This window comes from Acanthaster planci, linkage group LG18, assembly GCF_054643075.1.
Source record: "Acanthaster planci isolate LZ-2023a linkage group LG18, COTS_SCS, whole genome shotgun sequence".
NCBI lineage: Eukaryota > Metazoa > Echinodermata > Asteroidea > Valvatida > Acanthasteridae > Acanthaster > Acanthaster planci.
In genome coordinates, this window is record NC_141794.1 from 6595634 (window position 1) to 6619472 (window position 23839).

The 23839-nt window shown below is 43.4% G+C and overlaps 1 long non-coding RNA gene across 1 annotated transcript in view; it reads left to right on the forward strand.

Moving 5' to 3' along the window:
• LOC110982749 (uncharacterized) overlaps positions 1-18944 on the forward strand; it is a 104778-nt gene extending 85834 nt beyond the window's left edge. Inside the window, exon 3 of the long non-coding RNA XR_015428300.1 lies at positions 16881-18944. This is a non-coding gene — a long non-coding RNA (uncharacterized LOC110982749). The remainder of the gene's footprint in view (positions 1-16880) is intronic.
• Positions 18945-23839: the final 4895 nt, after the last annotated feature.

The window sequence follows — 23839 nt, forward strand, 5'->3', positions numbered from 1 at the left end:
GTGTAGTTGCTGGGAGGTCTCCTTTACTTTAGCCGGTGTAGATTTTGAAGTTGTAGCAGTACCCTACGGCACTCCTGGTGCTCTGGCACAACTTGTACATCTTGATGCCGCAGCGGGCCCTCTTTCTGGGGTTGTAGGTAGCGAAGCGGAGACGCCCGTAAAACTTCAGCAGGGAGTCGTTGACGGAAATGTCCCGTTGAGGAACGTAGACATTGGCAAACTTCTGAGCAAGATGGTCGACGACTGGGCGCACTTTGAAGAGGCGGTCGGTGCAGTCATCTGGCATGGTGGTGTCGTCGTTGAAGTGCAGGGACTGCAGGATGGCAAGGAAGCGATCTCGGGGCATGACGGACGGGAATAGACTCATCTTCAGTAGTGGGTCGGTGGACCACAAGCTATGAAGGGTGGGGTGCTTCGCAATTCCCGTCATTGTGCAAAGGCCCAGAAAGGCCTTCAGTTCTCTAGTGTTCAGATCAGTCCATGATCACATGTGGGCCAATGTCATAGCGGGCCTCTGCATTGCATACCGGTTGGTCTCTTGCACTATCTTGTTGTAGAGAACGTCGTCAAAAACAGCTCAAAGGCTTCACTGCAGGTCAAGCTGCGATGCAGGTGGGGATTGACGGCACCACCATTACTGGTGAAGCCGTACTTCAGCGGTGTACTGTCTTCATCTGTCCACCGGAACGGTGCGGCACTGCTGCTGGTCGACGCGGCGGTCTGTGTACGGGACTGTCTCTTGCGCTTGACATATACAGCCAAGGGTACATCACTGTCAATTTCTGTACTTGACTATACTTGAGCAGGTGACGGCGGTGATGAAGAAGACAAAGAACCTTCGTCTGAACTGAGATAAAACTCGCTTTCACTGGAAGAACTGGACTCTCCGGATATAACTTCAGCCATGTTGTCTGTGCTCTGAATAACACGATACCCAATATGAACACATGTAGCCACTGCATGGCATTTTTATTCTCAAGCAGCGAGGGCCGTGCCCTGTCCGTCAACGTGGCAAGGGCCAGCAACGCCCGGGCCGGGTCATTCATGGGACGCAGGTGCATAATGAGCTCGCACAGCCCACGCTTTCTCTTCAGTGCAGTGTAGCGATAATCCCCTGCGAGCGCCCAGCAGCGCGAACAAACGCGCTCTGCACAAACAATACACGGATTACCTCTGCTAATTTCAGCACTCTGCGCTGAAAGAATACAGGGATTGATTGGCAGTGCCTGGCAGCTCTCAGCAACTCGTACTTTTATTCCAGGCTTTTATAAGTTCGGTCACCCCGGCTATAAAATAAAGTCACAATTCTCCGGCCCCAGCAACCCATTATTGCCTTGGACCAATTTATTTATGGCCAATGATGGCTTAAACTTTTTAACTGACAGCCCCAAACGTTTTAAGAAACGCCCAGCAACTTTTTTTTCATAGTAAAGTTCCGATTTCGGAGTCCCCGGCCACGAATATAAGGCCTATGACTCCGGTACCGGAGCCCCCGGCTGAAAGTGGTTAAAGAAGCCAGTCCACCTTTGTGTTGTGTTGAAGTTCTCCTTCAGTAGCTGAAAAACCCCCATTATTTGTGCCATAGTTTAAGCATCTTCAAAAATGCCTTTAGGAAATTCTGGACATGCAGAACACCAACAAAGTCTGCAGTTGTTGGCTGTGGAGGCTTCAGGCCAACAAAATAATATTTCTTGAAATTATTTCAGTGTGGACCACAGACAACTCTGTCCTCTCTCAACAAGATCTGGTGAGCAACTGCCAGTAGTGTCTAAGCACAGCTCAAAACAGGCCACATCCAAGGAATTCAGAATTTGGAAAGTATTTGACAAATTCCAGCACTCCACCAGTCACTCATCCTGCTACACCATGGTACATAACTGTAACAAAGACACCCTACAATGCCTCAATAGTAGTCAACTACACTGCTAACTATGGCAGATTGTCATAACAAAAACACACTCCTGCCTTCTTTGGCTCTCTCACATACCACGGTTGACTAAGCTCAACCTACTACTAAATATTCCTCATTAAACTTACAACCAGTAGTTAATGTACACATTGCACAATGAATAATGAAAAACCAAACTAAATTCAAAACTACAAACATAATGAAACAATTACAGCTGCCCAGTTGCGTCGTCTGGCGTAGTCACCGCCCACTGCTTGGCCCCAACCTGTTGCACGCACAGCACTTGGTCTTTCCCAGCATCTTGAGCTATCAATTCACAAACATTCTTGTAGCCATCTCTCTAATGTAGATGAAGCAGAACTGTCTTCTTTCGGTGGAGAGACATGACGATAGAATTGTAGTAATACCAGAAGTATTAACACATGATATTAGCCAAAAGGCCAAGAAGTGGTAAAGATTAGTATTTTCCATATTATGCAGCTCTTGATAACCTCTCGATCGTGACAGTAAATGATAAAATGACCTTGAACTTTTGCCAAATTCTTGAACAATATTCCAGTGAAAAAGTCCCCCACGGTCGACTCTGTGCGAGTACCTAACCTATACCATACAGTTGCAGTTGTCCCGCAGTGTCTCTATACTCGACGCAAAGCTACACCGAAAGTGATCCTACGTTGTGGGCGTGGCAATATTGCACGCTTCCAAGACCTTGTGACAGTCACAGTGTGCCATTACTTTAATATACTTTACTTCTGGTCGAGGTGCCTGTTTCTTAAGTGCAGAACCCGTTGTATTTCTGTATTTTACATTCCATACTTTTTAGAAGAAAAGAAATAGTCATGAAATTGCTAACTATAGGGTTTTAAACTTGAAAGGCCATGAGGGTGTGCTACACAGGTTCATGTGTTATCATTTGAGGTAGCCGTAGACAGACCAGAAAAAAAAACCCAACCGTGTGATGCTTTACTATTGTTATGTTTGCGCGCACGGTCTCTGTACGAGTGGTGGATGATACAGTGGTACCGCCACAATTCTGTGTGTGACCCATGTTTGACCTCAAGCTACATTGAATGAGTGGTTATGAATATTCTTGTTGTATGTGCGGGAAAGCTTACAATATTTCCAGATATGTTCTTGAGTTTTCTTGTAGGATTAAGTAATGCTAAAAGTGTATTTTAAGAAATTTACGTAATGAGAGAAATCTCTGAAGGAATTGTAGACTTCAAGATGAGAAAAAACTGAACGAAACACACACCGCAAGAGAAATTTTGGAAGGCAATTCTACCGTACGCAGGCTTTGAGACTTCTGCACCATTTCAACCGGTGGTGGCAAGTTGTCTGTGGAATGACACTTGTAAGTAAAGTTAAGCCAGGCAAGCAAAGTGCAGAGCTGAATCTTGATTCAGAAGAGACTGTGCAGTTTGTGAACTGAATCCAGTTCCAGTTTGTGAGATCATCAAGTTCCCGTATTTGGGATGGTCATCACCCCCTCGCCATTTTGTCTTGAGCCCGGTCACTCTTATTGGATGTGGTCTTTGTCCCCATAACAGCTTATTGTTGCACCGTCATGGACTGAAAACTTTTTTTGCCATCTGTAGACACCAGCGGTCTTCATTGGTAGTGCCTTACCATGTTCTCGCCCTTAAGAACACCTTGTATTCCTTATCAATCTAAACTAGCTCCCATCAACAGTTTTCTAAGTGTAACATTCTCATTAAATCATACTTGTTTATTTTTTCCTTATATCAGTGTGATGTTGTTTGATTTCTTTGTTGCATCAGAGTATGTTCAAGTTTTGGAATATATACTGTTCACAAATAGTTTTGATTTTTTTTTGGATAGTAACGACGTAGTTCTAAATTTAATAAAATTTAATCCAGGAGGCACACAGCTTGCTCATTTGTGTTATGTAGAAGCGCACACCCGACAATGCATAATGAAATGCTGAATATGTCAATACACAATGACACATTAATTTACCAACACATAACTGTAAATTTGGAAAGATTACAAGCAACACACTGCATGCCGCATATTTAATGAGGTGAACACAGTATTAGAAAACTGCAGAGCACTGATGATCGGTAATGTAGGGGAGGGGGAAGTGTCCTCTCTCAATTGGTCCAGCTTGAGGCTTATAGTCATAGAGTCTTAATACATCATTCCTGGACATGTGGGCCTAGCTCCACTCCCCTACTTTTCACCAGAATGACTACATGTAGCAGCTGTCTAAAAGCAATTGGTCAAAAAGTCCTAAAAAGTGAAATTTAGCATGTAATTTCGAGGTATTCACTTCGAAAACACTTGGTATTTTATAGGGTCTGTACACAGAGTCTCAAAGGGTGTCTGTGTACAGAATTCTTTCATTTCTTCCAAAATATGAAAGAAATGTAAGTGCCATTTTTTAAAAGCTGCAGTTGATGGTCCACAATGTAGGTGCTACATTAAAGCAGCCTACTTCTGAGTTACTCTCGGCTATTTTGCCCCAATCAAATACGAGTACTTGCCAAATGCACAGCAGTACTTCATAGAGGGAAAGAGTTTAATTTGAAGTAACGCTGGACTTAATGCCCCTGGGCACAGCCCTTTGTGCACACTGCACAGGTAAATGCTATGGAGTTTTCCTTGCTAAATTTCACTTTTTGTAGCATGTTATCACTTTGTGATGGCTGTTAAACATTTTGTTCGTTCATGAAACTTGTCTCCGTCTCTCTACATGTACATGAATATGAGCATTAAGCGCACATGCATGACCGTAGCGACCTCAGGCACGTCATTCACATTGTTTCGAATTCAATCATTCATTGTGCAAAAATTACATGTAATTTCTGAAAAAATAAACAAATACTTAGCTGCAGTGGAGCACGTAGTAAATGCTGGACAGGGGTTTCAGTTCAGGGCATTATCATCCGAAAGTCATGATTTGTATCAATCATCCTGAGATTTCTCCATAGACTTGTGCAAACTGCTGAGCTACTTCCGTCCATGGTTTCATGTTCAGTAGGGCGCCGTCTTCATTACAGTGTCATCTGCTGAGGTTAGGATGCCTGTAGCCTGTGTTATGGTTTGAATCTCGGCACCTACATTGGAGTCAATGAAATCAAAGCCACCAGCCCTACAATCTGCGAAGATGTAGTGCATGGTGGCTCGGGTCGGCAGGCGATACACACGGAGCGAGCAGTCTTCACTAGCTTTCCTCGGAAATGCCGCAGGCATTTCTTCAGGCACTCACCCGCCCGAAGTGTGTAGGCCAGGCAGGGCTGTACGATGGTCCAAATGGCATCTTCCATCATCTTCCTTCAGGGAGACAGCACAGTGGTCACTGTGAGTTCTGGAAGCTCAAAGTGGGCATTGCAGACTGTAACAAAGGTGACACTCTTCGATGCTGACGTTGCCATCACACGGAGCTGGTTGATGCGCAGCTCGCTTGTCAACAGCTTCTCCTTGGTAGCTTTGGTTTTTATTGTCACTCACCATTGTTGATCACTCAGTTGTTGAACACAGGTGGCATTCTCTTCTTGCAGAGAGTTTGCCACCAAGGTGCACACCTCGCCGTCTTTCTCATCAATGGAAAGGAACACTGAAAGATCTCTGCGTAGCGCTCTAGCGGCCATCCTTGTCATGTATTTGCGTGGGTTATACCGGGGGTAACAATGTGGACAAGCGACACTAGGAGCTGCCATGTTGGAAAAAGTGATTTATTATGCTGACACTGCGTGACGTCATCAGTTACATGAATATTCATGGTGTGCATAAGTAATACAGTTCTGATCATGCACAATACATTACACTTCCTCCTCACCATTCATATGATTATTGAAATGTTAAGGAAAGTTCAGATTGGGATTGTTCACAAGCTGGAGGAGGCTTCCAAATAATGATGATGCAAGTGATGAGTATTCTGTTAAGGTTTTGCAAATGAGTGCATCATACCTTGTGATACAATAAACATTTATATAATGTTCATTTTGAAGGTATCCTGGACGAAATGGCAATTTCTTCTTTTTTTTTTTAAACAGGTAACACAACACTTTTTTGATTTGCCTTTCTTAATTTTTTTTGCTTATGCTGGTTTCTAGACTTATAGAGAAGATGCAAACCAAGGTATAGAAATTAAACGGTTAAAACATAATGCATGTGTGTTTCAGGTTGGGTTTTGTTTGAAACAGTCACAGATTGAGTCAGTCTGGGGGTTTGCGATTGCGCGATGGGTAGCAGCGTTCCACCACAGTTGGGCTTGGTTGTATGGGTGGTTCTACTGGAGTTGGTGTTTGACTGGGCACAGCTTGTTCAGGCTTCGCATGTGCAGATGGTGATGCAGGAACGACTGGGTCTGGTAGAGGTATCTCTGGAACTACATCAGGTGGTTTGTTCAGATCCGGTGGTTTTCCAGTGTCGGAGTCGATAAGTTGGTCAACATGTCTGCGCCAAATCATGTTTGGTCCAACGCAAACTTGGTATGACAACGGACCAGATCGTGCATGTATGATCCCTGGAATCCACTTCTGCTTACCACGGTAGTCGCAAACAGAGACTGTCTGGCCAATGTGAAACTCTCGGGTCACACTTGCAGCATTGTGTGATGTTGCCTGGTCCACCTGCTTACTGCTGACATGGTTGCGAATGTTGGGTTTCAGAATGTCCAATCGCAATTGCGTCCCATGAACAGTGTAGCTGGGGACTGTGCAGTTGTGGAGTGAGGAGCATTCCTGTATGCTAACTGGAAATTAGCAAGTTTAGCAGATGTGCTTCCTTTCTCCCCCGTCATGGATTTCATTGCCTGTTTGAAGGTCTGCACGAAACGTTCAGCTAGGCCATTTGTTGCCGGATGGTACGGGGCAGATGTGATGTGTTTCACACCATTGCGCTTGAGGAACATTTGAAACTCATCAGATGTAAACTGAGGCGCGTTGTCGCCCACGAGTTGCTCTGGCACTCCATTTCTTGCGAAGATGGCTCCGAGAATATCGATGGTGTGCGATGAATCGGATGATTTGGTGCCTACCACTTCTGGCCATTTGGAGTGCGCATCCACTACGATCAGGAACATTTGACCAAGAAATGGTCCAGCGTAGTCAATGTGGATACATTGCCATGGAGACATGGGCCATTCCCAAGTGTGAAGTGGTGCTGATTTGGGATTGTGTTGGACTAACTGGCATCCAGAACAACCCTTGGCAAGCCGTTCAATGTTACTGTCAATGCCAGGCCACCAAGTGTAGCCACGTGCGAGGGTTTTCATTTTCACAACCCCCAAGTGACCTTCATGGAGCTCGTGGAGTACTTTGTCGCAGAGCTTGGCTGGCACTACAACACGTAGTCCCCACATGATGCGTCCATTGTGCACAGAGAGTTCATGTCTGCGTGCATGGAATGGATTAAGTTCAGAGTCATGGGAGTGAGGCCAGCCCTTCATGGTGTACTCGTAGACTTTTGCGAGTGTGACATCGCGAGCAGTTTCCTTACGAATTTGGTCACTGGTGACTGGTAGAGTGTCGAATTGCGACAAGTGTAGGAGGTCATCTGGGTCAGTGTGTTCTGCCCTGACCTCAGGAAGTGGCATTCGCAAAAGTCCATCCGCGTTACAGTGTTTAGTGGTGTTCTTGTACTCAATGGCATAATTGTAGCTGGCAAGGAATACAGCATGGCGAACCATGCGCGAAGCTGTTGTTGCAGGAACGCTCTTGGTGGGAGTGGAATATTGAAGTTAGCGGCTGGTGGTCAGTCACTAATGTGAACTTTCGTCCACACGGGTAATTGTTGAATTTCTTGACACCCCACACGAGTGCTAATGCTTCCTTGTCGATTTGCGAGTAGTTTTGCTCAGCAGATGACAATGATCGCGAAGCGTACGCAATTGGTCGCTCTGTGTTGTCCGGCATTACATGGGACATGACGGCGCCCAACCCATACGGTGATGCATCGCAAGCTAATTTCACAGGTAACTGTGGATCGTAGTGGGTCAGGACTTCCTTAGATGTGATCAGAGCTTTTGCCTGTTCAAATGCTTTCTCACATTCTGAAGACCACACCCATTTGTGATTCTTTTCCAAGAGTTGGTTGAGTGGGTGCAGCACATTGGAGAGGTTGGGCAAGAATCTGTGGTAGTAGTTAATGAGCCCGAGGAATGAACGTACCTGTCCAACATTGGCTGGTCGGGCTGCGTTCTTGACTGCGTTGATCTTGTCCTGCGTCTTGTGCAGCCCCTGTGCATCAATTTCATGACCACAGAAGGCAACCTTGCTCTTGAAGAATTCACACTTGGATTTGTTGAGACGCAGTCCTCGATCGCGTAACACAGAAAGAACTTTCTCCAAGTTGTGAAGATGTTCTGTGTCGTTGCGACCGGTAATGAGCATGTCATCCAGAATGCACTGCACGCCTGGAATGCCCTGGATAATTTGCTCCATTGTTCGTTGCCATATTGCGGGTGCTGATGCTACTCCGAAGGCAAGTCGATTCATTTGGAACAGTCCCTTGTGGGTGTTGAGGGTGAGTAGCTTGCTCGACTGTTCATCCATCACCATGTGCAAGTAAGCCTGTTTGAGGTCAAGCTTACTAAAGCGCTGACCACCCGCTAGTGTGGCAAACACATCCTCAATCTTTGGCAATGGGTAATGGTCAACGTGCAAGTTGGCATTCACAGTCACTTTGAAGTCACCGCAAATTCTCACCCCACCATTTTTCTTAGGAACAGGCACTATGGGCGTGGCCCATTCGCTAGTCTCTACCGGTGAGAGGATGTTCTCCTGCTGAAGCTTTGCGAGTTCAGCTTCAACATGTGGTCTCAGCGCATATGGCACTTGCCTCGCCTTCAAGAACACTGGGTGGGCATTGTCCTTGAGAGTCAGCTTGGCTCTCATTCCCTTAAGTTCTCCAATTTCGTCCCTGAACAGCTCAGGATACGAGTCCAATACAGTTTTCAATTTAGCCTCCATATTCATTTGTGGGTGCTCTGACATAGTGAATATGGTTGGCCAGTCCAGTTTGAAGTGTGCGAGCCAATCGCGACCGAATAATGCCGGTCCACCTCGCTGAACGACATACAAGCGTCCGGTGTGTCGTTGTTCATGGTAGTTAATATCAACTTGCAGACAGCCGACTGGTGAGACTTTTTCACCTGTGTAAGTCTGCAGCGTCACTGGAGTCGAATCGAGTTTTAAGTTTGCGAAATGTCGCTGATACTCTGCTTTGGAGATCACCGAAACAGCTGACCCCGTATCCAGTTCCATGCATATTTTAGTGCCATTAATGGTTGGGGTCAACCAAATTGTGCTGTCTTTGCGAGAGTCCAGATTATTGACTCCGAGTCGACCAACGTATATGATGTCGTCATCATCACTTGTTGCTTCTTCAACCGATTTCATCGGTTTTGCTTTCGCTTCTCCGCCCTGGGGTCGGCTTTGCGAGAGTTACGTGGGCAACCACTCTGCTGAGGGCTTGCACTTGAGCGGCAAACTGGTCGGATATGCCCCTTTTTGTTGCACTTATGACAAGTAGCATCTTTGAAGTTACACTGATTGGGCGAATGACCAGATTTCCCACAGCGATAACATGATGATGTTGATTGTGATTTGGCTCCAAATTTGTGCACCGAAGTTTCTGGTTTAACATGTAGCTGTTGCTGGAATTCCACCGCATCCTTTGCTGCGGCTTCCATTGTAGTGGCTATCTCAATGGCTTTCTCAAGTGTGAGCTTTGCCTCTGCAAGAAGGCATTTTGTTATGTTGCCTGCTCGCAACCCACAAACTAGGCGGTCACGAAGCGCTTCATTGAGATAACTGCCAAAATCACAGTGCTCAGTCAATCTGCGAAGCTCAGCGAGATATGCTGTGACAGTCTCCCCTTCATGCTGGTCCCGCTAATGGAAGCGAAATCGTTCAGCTATAACTAAGGGTTTAGGAGCAAGGTGCTTCCTTAGTATGTCCACCAATTGCTGGTATGATTTAGCACTAGGCTTATCGGGAGCCGTCAGATTTTTCAACAGTCCATATGTCTTTGGTCCAATCCGGCTTATAAATGCAGGCACTTTTCGATCATCAGAGATTGCATTTGCGGAGAAATATTGTTCAAGTCTTTTGATATATGTTGGCCAATCCTCTTCAGTACGATCAAAGGGATCGATTCTATCTATTAGCGATGAACTAGCCATGTTGTATTACAGTACATATGTACGCTACACGAGTAGGCAAACACAACGGTAAGTCTATGTGTATATGTACGTACCGCACGCCGCGAAAATTTGACGTAAAACACCGTCCAAATTCACTGATTTCCAGCTCACCCCGGTGAAGAAAATCACTCTCAGTCAATAGTGGATAAGTTCTTGTAACTGAATGTTCCATTAAAACTCATCCTCGTCGCCAGTTGTCATGTGTTTGTATGGGTTATACCGGGGGTAACAATGTGGACAAGCGACACTAGGAGCTGCCATGTTGGAAAAGGTGATTTATCATGCTGACACTGCGTGACGTCATCATTTACATGAATATTCATGGTGTGCATAAGTAATACAGTTCTGATCATGCACAATACATCACAATCCTGGATCAAGTTGATAAACTGGCTGTTCAATGAACAACATTTCAGATATCAACAGACACAATGTTTAAAATGGTTCATTCTTACGAAAAAACCAAGCACAATTGTTTTCCAACATGAATTTTGTGCAGCCTCAAAGTATTCAAAGAGTACAAAAGAATCGTACGTATAAAACATATTGCAACGTGCACGCATGTACTACTGACTTCAAGGAAAAACATGTATCCTCAAATCGTGCAGATGCAGCCGCGAAGTGAAAGTGCGTAGTTCGTGTACATGTCTTCCTCGATCCTACACCTGCGAGTGTGCAATGCTGAGTCCCAGCTTGTGCTCATCACGGACAAAAAAAGAGGTTTTTCTACTACTAAATGTTGGCGAACAGAACACTACGTCATGTATGATTCAGGTAAATACTATTTTGAGTTAGTAATATTGTTTCTGCAGGTATAAAGTTAGATGTGTATTTGACCCACAATGCCGAGACAAAATATCAAGATTACAGGGTATTGAGACCTGAAAAGACTGGTCTGGAAACCGACATTGCAACACAACTACTCATAACAATACACGTTTTATCAGGAAATTAAAACAATCTGCCAATCTAAATCCTCCTGCGGAGCTGCAAAGTAAAGACCTACTGTTATGACTCATCCACCAGACCTCAGAAGTTTTTTATGATGCGGTTATGCGATGAGCTCTCCATTGTTCACTGGAAGCTGCAGAGTGCACGGTGTACTCGACTGCAACGGTTTGGCCAGCCTCGCTGAAGGGTTCGCCTGTTCGATGTTCACCGTCGGTGGGGCTTAGCGTTTACAAAGCTTTGAATGTTTTCAAAAGTTTGTATTTTGACCTCACGCCTTAGCACAAAAAGCAGTCAACACCTACATGTACAAGACGGTATATTCTGAAAACCTTACAGAATGCTTAAGTTATTGTGTTAAGAAATCGAGTCAATCTGCTCTGAAGCACAGCCGAGGAAAAATTTAGTGCTTCAAATCTAGCCTCACTTCTTGCCTTCCAAGTGGTAAGAGGAAAAATCGAACAACATTGAATCATTTTACGTTCAAGGGCCTTCACCCTAATGTCACCAAATAAGGAATAGATGATGCTGTCTTCAGGAGATAAAAGAGACCCATAGTTGAGACCCCCCAAGTAGGAAACAAACCACCGGTACAACAATGGGACAGAAAACAAAAGCATGAGACAAGCTTTCAAGCTGATGACAATGTAGACAGTCACCGGTGTCTGTCTGATGTAGAATGTGGGCACCGATATTTAGGATGCAATGGATGGCCGAAAACTCAGAGAGATGTAACGGTTGATTTTGGCAGAATAAGTGCCCGTCGCCACACCATGGCCCAGTCCCTACCCGGACAATCCTTCTTAACTTTGGGTTGAGTCTGTTTGAGAGCCAATGTGATAGCAAAAAGTCCACGGAAAGAGACTTTCTGCCAGTCGGTCACTATCGGTTCTAATTTGCGAAACATCTTAATGACTGATTCATAAAACACAGATTGGGTGACACAATGCAGTGTGTTTGACCTGGCAAGGGAGTGGACAACTCTACTTAGTGACAGACCACACCAGTAAAGCGCTAGCCCCTTCCATTTGCCAGATCCACCTGACAGTAACTGACCAATGTGGACCCCCTGCATGGCAGCCACTCTGCCCTCATGAGACCCAGCCCCCCTCTCCGATAAGGGGAGGGACATGGTGGCCCGGCTAACAAGTTCCATGGGGTGTCTCCACACAAAGTCATCGATCAATTTGTTGATCTTTTTAATGAACTTTTGTGGGGGCAGGGCAATCTCGGCCGTATACCAAATTTTGGAAACTGCATAAATATTTACCACTTTGACCCTCCCTGCCAGAGATAAATCACAATGCTCCCAAGTATTCAAAACAGATTTGATTTTAGCAACCATTTCTCCCCACATTTGATCAATAATACCACCATAACCAAAACAAATCCCAACTATTTTGACGGAGGTTGCCCACGAAATATCAATCAGACCATGGAGCCTGCGCTTCCAACAGCCAAGGTAAACACCACTCGTTTTCAGCAGGTTAAGCACAGCTCCGGAAGCCCTTTCATATCGCTCATCAATCAATTTAAAACTCTGCCTAATAGACTTCTCATCTGCTATAGGATGAGCATATAGTGTCATCAGCATACTTGGAAAAACAGGCTTCGGTCCCGCCAGGTAGCTTAAATTCCTTAATTACTGGGTCAGAACGAACAGCACATCCAAAGGGCTCAATCAAGAGGACATAAAGCAAAGGTGAGAGAGGGCACCCCTGTCGACCCTGCGAATTGCAGAGAAAATCAGTTGGTGCGCATGAGTGGTGCCGTGAGAGCAGAATGGCCACCGCACAACTAGCCCTTGCGCCAAAGGACCAAAAGCCAAAGCCACAAAATTCCTGAGACCATATACGTGACTTGTGACAATTTGGTAATGTCCCTGGGGTATATACTAATCATTACCTGATTAATCTTTATCATAACCTTCATCAGGGTGCTGAAGAGAAACACAATACAGGAACGGTCGTTTTATCCGATTTCTCCAAAGCTTTTGATTTGGTTGACCATACCCTGCTTATTAACAAGATCATTGAAATTGGAGGGAGCTTAAATATTGTTCCCTGGATTTGCAACTTTCTATGTAACCGTCAGCAATGTGTAAGGTTCAACAACAGTACTTCTGTTTTGTTACCCTGAATGGCGATGTTCCACAAGGCACTAATGGGACCAGTCGGTTTTCAAATTATAATAAACGATACTGCTTGTGGCGCCCACTGATTATTGGAAGTATGTCGAAGACCTTACCTTTGCTGAAAATAGGAATATTGATGATTGCATTGCAATATGACTTAGATGAATTTTCATTGTGGGCTACTCGTAATCACCTGAAATTGAACCCAACCAAATGCCAGGTACTTGAAGTATGTTTCAGTAAATCTGCCCCTTTTCATAACGAATTGTATATTGGTTCTGATAAACTTCAATATGTTAACAAAGCTAAGATTCTCGGCCTCTGGTTCCAAACAGATCTCAAGTGGGAAGCCCATGTCAACCATATGACTAAACATGCTAGCAAATGTCTCTTCATGCTGAGATCCTTGAAATGATTTGTCTTTGATCATGAGGAACTTCTGGCTGCCTACATCAGTTATGTTAGACCAATGGTCGAATATATGCAGATGTAATATGGCACTCAAGCTTATCTAATAAGCAGACTGAAGACCTTGAAAGGATACAGAAACGGGCTTGTAGGACTATTTTGGGGCATTAGTATTCCTCCTTTTCAAATGCTCTAAATGTACTCTACCTGGACACATTAGATAAAAGAACAGTGGAGCATTGCAAAAAATGTGCCCAGGAACTTCGCTCTAATTTTAGAACGGCCCACTTATTGCCACCAACAAGGTTGGCAAGTCACGGTTGGACCTTGTGAAACAGTTGCTGCATTACCCAACTTCCAGCCAGGACCATTCGCTTTCAGAAATGTCCGATCCCTTATTTCATTAACATTTTAAATGCTTGATTAGTGTTATATTTCTTGTGTATTTTATGTTCATTTTTAATTTTTATTTTACTTTCTTTTATATTAGTGCTTTGTATCTTGTAATTGCCCTCTGGAATTTGGCAATTTGGCCACAAGTGACGGCAAATAAAAACATGAAACAAAATGAAATAGAAATCAGTTGTGGCTGAGTTCCAGGCCTCAAAAACCTGGCGGCGCTTACCTTGGTCCCTTAACCCACTAACATTTAAGGAAAAAATTTGATTTCTTCTTCCTTCTTGGCTGTGGTGTCACCCAACTCTTGTTATTATCATCCATGAATGTGGGACAGGAAGGATAACAAAGTCCATGTTTGGAGGAAACCACTGAAATTAGTGAATCTCCCAATGAGGGACTGTCCGAGTCATTCTTGTTGTCTTGAGTCACTTGGGCAACTCGTTCCGCCCACTTCTTGGTGCAGGTGGCTGTGGGGATAGCATGTCAAGGGCTGCTTACTCTGTAGAAAGACGCAGAATTTTCCTTCGGAGCTTGACTTGTAGTCGTGTTCGCTTCCCCCTCCGACCCTCCATTTGGTTGTCATACTGCACTTCTAGTAGGAAAGACCCAACCCAAATGTATGACAGGATGGGCCTTTCGAGTTCCATTCTTGCATGGTGCTTCCCATTTTCCCATCCAGCATGGCGTTGCCAACGGCCTCGGCGTACACTCAACACTTTGCTGTATGCAGAGAGCGCCGTATTAACAGCTAAATCAGACAGTTCATATGGCGCCATTGATACAGTCACGTATGTTGTTTGCTTCCCGGCAGACATCTCAACAATAGCGTTGTTTCCGATCTGCATCGATGCACTTAGGAAATGCTGCTTGGTTGCATCAAAGATACTAGAGGGGGGAAGATAGGACAGCGCATGTCTAATTATACAGTAACCTCTGAAACACCATTACGTCATCAAAATGCACTTTGGGAAAGGGCACTGCTTTGGGCAGGTAAGTAAACGTGCTCTCGGCGGCGAAGCAGAATGTGCGTGTTAACTATATGAAAAAATCCTGTTTTAATTAAAGACAAATACAACAGGAAATGAATCAAAAAAGGATGCAGTGATTGACAAGAAGAGTAGCAGATGAAGTTTTTGTCATTTTTGTATGTCACAATGCTTTCTGTTCTTCAAGGGGTGAGAGGAAGCAAATCCAACCATTTAAACTATATTTTCCTGAAGTAATTATTGATATTACACTCCTCTGTTTTCTGATTTTTATGACAGAGACAAATCAAGCAATTTCCAAAACTTCCACATTTATTTTTCCCTGTATTACATTATCTTTCTTAAGTACATATTCATAAATATAATCAATAAATAAATTAATATAGGAATATTTCACTAATCAAATCAAAGAGCCTCTTAAACAAATTTAAGTTCCTGTTTCATAAGTGTTCATTCCTTTTGTTTCTGACGAATGGTGGGCCTCTGTAGTTGGATATTTGAAATCAATCAAGCCATCAAAATAAAGTATAGTTGTTTGGAGATTGTGTAATGAACTTTTAAGCATCAAAAGATCATTTACATTTGTACCTATTTTCTTCAGCAAATGGGCAAATCACAAATGCAGACATATCAATTTTTTGGATAAACTTTAAATACTCTTATAAATGACATACATGTATTCTACAAATGAATATGTAATATTAATTTTTCATTGTAACTGATTAATGAAAACTTTTATATACGAAATACTCTTAAACACATTCAGTTGCTCTGTCATAAGTATTTCATTTTCAATGAACAATGGGTGGCTGCAGTTTAATTTTCAGTCAATCAACTGAGCAATATGAAGGATATCTCTTTAGAGAGTTTTTTGTCATTTTGCATATTTTTTGGTAATCCCTTACAACAGTGCCTTTTTTCTTCAGCAATTGCACACAAGTGACAAACTATGCAGACACATTGGATATTTTGATCAACTTTCTGTTTTTTTCTTTCCTTTCAAGCCAGTCTGTCTTTTGGTCAAGTCCTTGTAGTAGAACTTTACTGCAACATGCAATATGAGACAAGAAATGAGACAAATTTAGTTTCTTGATTTCTTTGACACAAACTCAAACAGACAGTTCTACCTGTAACTGCAAGAATTCTGTCCACAATTCATTTCCTAATATGTTTGATGTGGAAAAAGTTGTTGAAGCATTTGACAAACACTTTCTCACATACCTCAACGAATTTGACAAGATTTTCACTGGGCACTGTCAAGCCTCCAAAGTCAGACTGGTGACTGCTGTATGCTTTCACCACTTCCTGCTGGGCGACCCGTTTTCGAGTGAAATGATGCCTTGGAAGCCAAGATGAAGCTTTTCGATGGACTGGCTGCTCGCTTAGCTAAAGCTGAAAAGACCATGGCTAAGCTAACCATGCTGAACAGCTGAATTAACTTGAGTGATTTTCTCGACGAAATAACCTACAGGTTATTGGATTCCCCCACCTGGATCTTTTGAAGTATTAAACCCACCAGCCTATAGACGATTTTGTTAACACTTTCTGTTCCTACGGCTTCCATCCTCTCATTAACCGACAGACTCGCATATCACCTCATAGCAGCACTCTGATCGATAATATACGAACCAACAATGATGTTAATATCTTAGCAGGGGTTTTCAATACTGACATTTCTGATCAAATTCCTCTTTTTCAAATTACCCCACTCTATTTTCTTAGCCACTGACTCTGGTTCCAAATCTTACATTGCACGAAACATTAATAATGATACCTTGCGTTCTTTCTCTGCAGATATTGAGTCCACTGATTGGGGTGAAGTTTACGAATGTCAGCATCCTGACACTGCCTACGACACTTTCCATACTCTTTTCAGTGAAAGGTACAATCGCCATTTCTCTCTTGTCTCTAAAAAACTTACAGGAAAAAACAAAACTAAACAACCCTGGATCACCGAGGCTATCATCAACTCCTGCAACCATAAAGATAGGCTGTACCGGCGATACTTACGCAACCCCTCCACAGCCAATGGACGTCTGTACAGGAGCTATCGCAATCGTCTGACTTCAGTTATTCGACTTGCCAAGAAAAACTATCACACATAAATCTTAAAAAAAAAACACAACTTGAAAAACACTTAGTGAGAAATTAACAACATTCTCGGGAAGGATGCTAAAGGGCAATTCCATGGTGTTGGAGTTACATTTTGGACACTTCAACAGTGTGTGTTATTATACTTATAATCCTGAAGCAGATTTTGATAAAAGACATCAGCTAGTTGGTAAATTCATTTAATAACAAAATTTCTCGCTCCGAATTATTATTCTTGTAGAAACTGACTCATAACACCATGGTGTCGGACATACTCAAAGAAGGTTAACTTTTTGAGTTTCCAGTTTTGTTTCACAAACTCTGTGAATTGTTAGGACCTGAAGAAGTAGTTTACCTGTGTCTAGTTTTAGCAGACCCTTGTTAATGAACTTCAAGGCAAGACACATTTTTATCTTGTTTTGACTTTTAGATGAAGCATTTATTATATTGGTGTTGGACGTACAGTTTTTGGTTTCGGACGCACATGTCCAAACTGACTTTTCAGAATAGAAGGTAATCAGTTCAAACCCAAGTTTGTCTCATTTTTCTACCTTCATGAAGGCTTTAGTAAACTTTCCGAACCAAAAAAAAAATGCCAAGCCATACAAAAATCATCAAAAGCAACTAGAAAGGAATTGCATGATGGGGCATTCAAAAACAGTATGAAGAAAAATATTGTCTGGAAGTATTTATGCAAATTTTGCTCATTTAAACAAGTCATGTACTGTCAAACATTCAAACTAAAAAAAACGTTTTGTACAGTTGACAATCCTTTAGATAAATAAATCAAATTAAAAGACAATTGCATACATGTACCTGTAAGGTCTTTTTACATGAAATTAAACAAATACTGCGTGTGTACTAAGCTGCAATTGTAAAGATTTCCAGTTCACACTTCACAGGTTATAGTACACATGCAAAGTCCAAAAAGAAGCTAAATGAGTAGATGTATATACCCTTTTAGATGTTTGCAAAATCAAAGGAATATGCTGGCAATTAGGCTGAGAGATTATCCTTTTCACTGAAATTTAAGACAAATGGCATAATGCTTTTAAAACTACAGTCTTACATTGTATGTTTCATGATAGACACTGTACATGTATATTCCATGGAAAGCGTATACAAGTAGAACACCCCCTTTAATTCCTCATGCAACACAAAGTGAAACCAATTGATTTTACATATACCTTGGACAAAGGTATAAAAAACACACCTTTGTGTTAGTCTGACAATTCTTCTTTCTTGATGTGGATTACATGTACATGTATACATCACCTAGAACTTGTCTTCATCAAAGCTCACACTGACATGACTTGCTTCTGAATACATGCAAAGCACATGTTTGTCCACACATGACACATGTGGAATGGCTTTGGGCCCTAATTATAACCTGATTAGGATGTGTATGTCCAAATAGTCACATTTATGAGTAGGGGGGGGGCCTATTGGGTACACGTTGACCTTGAAATATGAAAAGGTCACGTATGATAAATATGAATGATGAATAGGAATGAGGATAGGGTGAAACCTTGAGTACAATTTGACCTTGGGTAGGGGTATAACAATGGAGTAGGGGTAGAAATACGGTACGAATTGACACTGACTGTAGAGGGAGAATATGAATATCAACATAGTGGGTTCAATATTTTGGGTACAATTTGACCCCTAACTCTGAAAAATATGTCCCAACACAAAGGACCCATGGCCCGGGCGGGAAGTCCGAACGTAAACAAACGGATTGTAATCCTTAAACAACAGTCCGTGGGTCGACTGCTCCGAAAGCAATTATCGGATTGGTTGTACTAATCCTAACAAACCGTGGGTGTTTGGTTTCGAACAATAGGCGGCTCGTGGCGCCAGTGCTAAAAGTCCGTTTGTGTATTTTGTAATGGATACACGCCGATAATGAAAGCGATAATGAAAGCACTTCTCTTACAATTGTCGCCGTGGCTGGTTGTTTCGCGGATTTTATAAATCTAGAACAAAGATGTTGGGTTTAATGGGATGAGCGTCATGAAAGGGGTGATATGACCAAAGATGAGGGTAGGGGGAAGAAGTGAATGCGTCGCGGGGAGACATGACCCGTCCGTGGGGTAAACACAAAAAAATAAAATTCGGGGTTGAGAGAAAACGTTTAAGGCAGGGAAGATCCAGCACAATTTGACCTTGGACCTCGACAGAGGAAAAGGTCACATAAATATGTATAGAAATAAATATGTATAAAAATAAGAATAATAATGAGATTTATAGTCATAAGCGATGGAAGGAAGCGGACTGACCTTTCGTAGAGCGTAATATAGTGTACAAATAGAGTGATACAGAGGGAATATAGGGAATAGGGTAAAAAGATGAAAATGGGAAGGTGGTAATCCCTACACATTGAACGGCACGGCCAGCCGGACTGGCAGCGAGATAATCCCTACACAATGAACCGCCAGACGAGCAAGGAGATAATTCCTAGACAATGGAACGTAATGGGTCTGGGGCGACGTTGGCTCGGACAATGGACGGCTCGTGGTGCCAAAGGATGGAGCCTTGGATAATAGTGGGGGTAATTCGGAAGACGACGCGCTTGGACCGCGGCTTTTTGTTCGGACCGGTTTAATGGAACGTGAAAGAAGTTAATGCGTCGCGGGGAGACATGTAACGACCAGTCCGTGGGGTAAACACGAAAAAATGAAATTCGGGGTTGAGAGAAAACGTTTAAGGCAATGATTTTGACGCCGTAGTTCAAATGAATATTTGATTCGAAAGGTAGCAGATCGAGAGATAAATATGGAGAGCGAAATCCCAAACTGTCGGCCTACCCGATTAATGGTTTTGGCCTCCGAAGTAACGGAGCGACAGCTAGCTGAACTGGCGGGTAATCTCGTCAAAGAACAGGAGGGAACGAAACCGTGGGAAGAACTTTTGATGTCTCTCGGCCTTTCTAGCGCCGATTTATTTAGGCATAAAGAAGAAAACAGATTTAATTTGTGGGTGCAACGTTTTAACACCTTGGTGCAGTGGAAACGGCGTTATTATAAAGAAGCCACGATCGAAAAACTTCTCATGGAGTGTCAACGATGTAATATTTCGATTGGAGCCTACGATTTTTTATACCCGGAGTAAAATTTTAAGGGAGTAAAACCGAATCTTTGTGATTTATGTTTAGAAAATGACGTCATGCAACGTCATATCAATAAAACGATAATCCTTTTGTTAAAAAAAGGATGAGTCATCCTCTCAAGAAATGACGTCACGAGATATTACGGGCAGTTGCGCAATATCTCATTCAGGAAAATGAAATAAAAGGGAGTAGAACAACGCGAAAGTAATATTTTCTGGAAGACGTTCAATCGCGAAAGATGACCGGTCATCAAACACAAGCCCCTTGGTCCCCCAAATGCAACGCATTGCCGTCGTGTAGACCCACGCGTAGTTGGGATATGGCCGGCAGCCTTAATACGGTCTCTGAATTTCGTCAAGAAATGGAACAGGCCCCCATGGCTCAAGTGCCTTTGGAAGAGGGATCGAGGAAAAGAGCGTTGCTTGAACAAAGAATGACTGCGCCACTAAATAAAGACCCAGAAAGTATTAGAGCCAACGGATTTACCGTCTAGCGCCAGATTTAAATTGACGGAGAGCCGGCACGTAGTAATTGAAAAGTTTCGTGAGTTGCCTTACGTAAAAATAAGGGATTATCACCAAGTCAAAAAGAAGGGCTTTCCATTGGTTCCCGGTCGAGGGATTAATCTTACCGTGACGGAGTGGGAGTGCCTTAAGACAATGATTCCCGAAATTGACGCGGCCATTGAGAAAATTCGATCGTAAGTTGGCGGGAAATTTTTCTTGCTACGAACAAACAAGAGAAAAATGGATAAAAGGGGGCAGAGCTGGCCCTCCAGATTCATCTTGCTTCAACGCCACCGTCAGCACCATCAGCACCACCAGTACCATCAGCACCATCAGCACCACCAACGCCATCAGCTTCAACAGCATCACCTCTCTGCTTTCTCAGCACAAATTTTTGTTAGACACCATGGCACAGAAATTTTTTGGACCCAACTTCAACGCCGAGGAGGAGTGGGCAAAACTGGAGGCCCCCGTGGCTGCTAGCTGGGAAATGGGTAAGTTACGTTCGTTATCGATGCCACACTCTCGTACAACCGTTTGTCATAAACCTCGCAATTACCTACGTTCCTTCCAGTTTCTTATGGCTTTATTTCTTATCACACGCAGATATGGAACACGTCGATCTGGTCGAAGATGAAGTCATCGACTTGACCATGTCCGACGACGGTAAGTTTCTTTTTATGTACACGTGCGTGTATTTTGTTGTCTTTGTTACTGTAATGCCAGCGATGTTTTAATACAATCAGATTTGTATTTCATACGCAGACGACGACGTGTTTTTGCCGGCAAGCCCGGCACCTGCTCCACCAAGCCCGGCACCCGCTCCACCCAGCCCGGCACCCGCTCCACCAAGCCCGGCACCCGCTCCACCCAGCCCGGCACCTGCTCCACCAAGCCCGGCACCCGCTCCACCCAGCCCGGCACCCACAGTCAGTCCACCAGCACCGGTCAGCCCTCCGCCACACAGCCCCGCACCCGCACCCGCACCTCAGGACCCACCCGCTCCCGACGCTGACAATGTATATGCGGAGGTGATCATTCTCATGTTCGCTCACGTGGCGAGATGTATTAACGTGATGTTTAGGGACTTCGTCCAACGTAAATGTGAGGGGTGTGACATTGATCACCCCTCACAGACGCAACATATGTGTATAATGGAGACCAAAGAGTCGCTACTTGATATGTTTTTAATGGATTTGTTGAAGGAACTCTGTGACAACAGGCTTGAGGAGTGTATTGATACATGGGTATACGAAGTGCAACAAAATCAGGAATTATCTTTACACTACGCGCATTTGGACATGGCGATTTTTGACCTTTCCATATTTTTATGTTTTGAGTTACAACAGCGACAAAAATTAGAAGTACTAAAAGAATTCATTTTACACGATTAGGGTTCTTCAGGGCTGTTTTCCACAGAGTTCCTCCTTTTTAACTTCATTTTTTCTTTGTTTTTTCAAATCACCCGATGTATAGGTAAAGTTCAAATGTAATTGTATAATGTTTGCGTTTAAATGATTTTGTTTGGTAATAAATTGGTTGTGGATGTACTTTGAAATTCTTGACCCATTTGCGTTGTTTTATAAGTGTTTGTATATTTAGGGTTTAATGCTGAAACTTAAATGAATAGAAAAAAATAGACAAGTAAATTCTGATTTATAATAAAGATACATCAAGGAAATAGATAAATAAGTTATTTATATAAAAAAAATAAAATAAAATAAAAATGAGGATAATATGTTGGAATAAATTAAAACAGGGGTAATCACTTCACCGAGGGTATTAAAGGGGGTTAAATTATATCCAGTGGTCATTTTAAACTTTGACTGCGACGAGGCAGGATCATGGAAAAGTACCTAAAGTCCCTCTATTACGACATAGGTCGCAAAAGCGGTCTGAGCAGCGTAAACAGGTTGTATCGCGCCACCAAGCAAGATGGAAAGTACAAGATTACGCGAAAGCAAATTCGAGACTTTCTTCGAGGACAGGACGCTTACACGCTCCATAAACCCGCCAGAAAAAGATATCCCAGAAATAGAATGATGGCCGTGGGTCGGGATGAAATCCACCAGTTAGATCTGGTAGATGTATCTAATTTATCCAAATACAATACAGGCTATAGATACTTGCTGACTTGGATCGACGTGTTTTCCAAATACGCCTGGGTTATTCCGTTAAAAAATAAATCGAGCAAGGCGCTGGTGAATGCTTTCAAGACCAAGGTCAGATCTAGCGGCAGACCTCCCGTGATGATTCACATGGATAAAGGCAGTGAATTTACCAACCGTCCGTTCCAAGACATGCTTAAAACGGAAGGGATACATTTCTATACGACCAACAGCGAGGTCAAAGCCTCCGTCGTGGAGAGATTCAACCCCACGCTCGAGTCTCGCATGTGGCGGTACTTTACGTGGAAAAACACGTTGAAATACATCGACGTCTTGGGGCCACTGGTGAAGGCCTACAACCATTCGCATCACCGAACCATTGGAATGAAGCCCGTGGAAGTCACCGGCGCCAATGAAAGCGTTGTTTGGAAACGTCTGTATGCGCCGCCCAATCCACCCTCTAAATTTCGGTTTAAAGTGGGAGATAAGGTTCGAGTCAGTAAACGGCGGCTGACCTTTGAAAAGTCCTACCTCCCATCCTGGTCCGAGGAGATATTTACAATAGCCAAACGCAGTGGGCGGCAAACAAGACCCGTGTACGCATTAAAAGATTATAACGGTGAAGCTATTCGTGGTTCGTTTTATGAGGAAGAATTGCAAAAGGTGCGAAAAACCGATGATCTGTACCGAGTGGAGAAAGTGATTCGGAAGCGCAGGAGAAAGGGAAAGACCGAGTATTTCGTTAAATGGTTGGGGTATCCTTCGTCGTTCAACAGTTGGGTGACGGACCTGCAGTCGTAAGGACGCAACCATGGCCTCGTCTTCCACGCAATTTTACGTCACGCTGCCCAGTAATTCATCCATGACATTGTACCCGAACAATACCCTGTCCAGTTACACCACGCACCTGGTCAAGCCAATTCATCTGACCGGACACTGGGAGGTTGCCCTGACCGAGATCCATTATCCTTTCACGTGGTACAATATAACGGAAGACAACAATTCGTTCACGTACAGCGAACGCGGCCGAGTGCAAACACACGCGAGAATATCGCACGGCTTTTACAC